This window comes from Austrofundulus limnaeus, unplaced genomic scaffold (assembly GCF_001266775.1).
Source record: "Austrofundulus limnaeus strain Quisiro unplaced genomic scaffold, Austrofundulus_limnaeus-1.0 Scaffold997, whole genome shotgun sequence".
NCBI lineage: Eukaryota > Metazoa > Chordata > Actinopteri > Cyprinodontiformes > Rivulidae > Austrofundulus > Austrofundulus limnaeus.
Genome location: NW_013953399.1, coordinates 114509 through 115203, shown reverse-complemented (window position 1 = coordinate 115203; position 695 = coordinate 114509).

The window sequence follows — 695 nt, the reverse complement described above, 5'->3', positions numbered from 1 at the left end:
GCTAAGAACATGGCTCGTGGTTTTCTTTGGCTTTAAAGGGCAATTTGTGACAATATGGCCAGAACTGGCACAATAAAAACACAGACCTTCGTTCCTGCGACGATTTTTCTCCTCCAGCGAGATCTTCGACCTGCCAATCTGCATGGGTTCTTCAGTACTTTTCACCACCGGAGGAGCAGGAGGAGGATTGGGTAGGTATGGAGTATTGGTTCTTTCAGAGGAAAAGAAAGGGTTAACACGAGTCATTTTACCTCGTCGACTCTGCTTCCTTTCAAATAGTCGAAGGTCGATTCTTGTAGCCAGGTTTTCCAGGTCCTTTAGTGACTCGGGTGGGTCTCTTGTTGCCAGCTCGTCCTTGATTTCATCACTGAGACCCTGCATGAAAGCATCCTGCAAAGCCTCATCATTCCACCAACTATCCACAGAAAGTGTGTGGAAATCANTGAGGGTACTTGGGCTGCTCGTTCGTGGGCGGAGAACACCGGCGGCTGATATCCATACACCACGTAGAACGGGGAAAGCTTGGTAGCACTGGAAGGAAGGTAGTTTAGAGCGTGTTCGACCAGGGAGAGGTTCTTGGCCCACTTCGTGGAGTCGTTCCCACACAGAATCCTGAGACGGGTCTCCATCTCCTGGTTGGCTCTCTCCGTCTGACCGTCAGTCTGAGGGTGATGTCCTGAAGAGAGGCTTAAGGA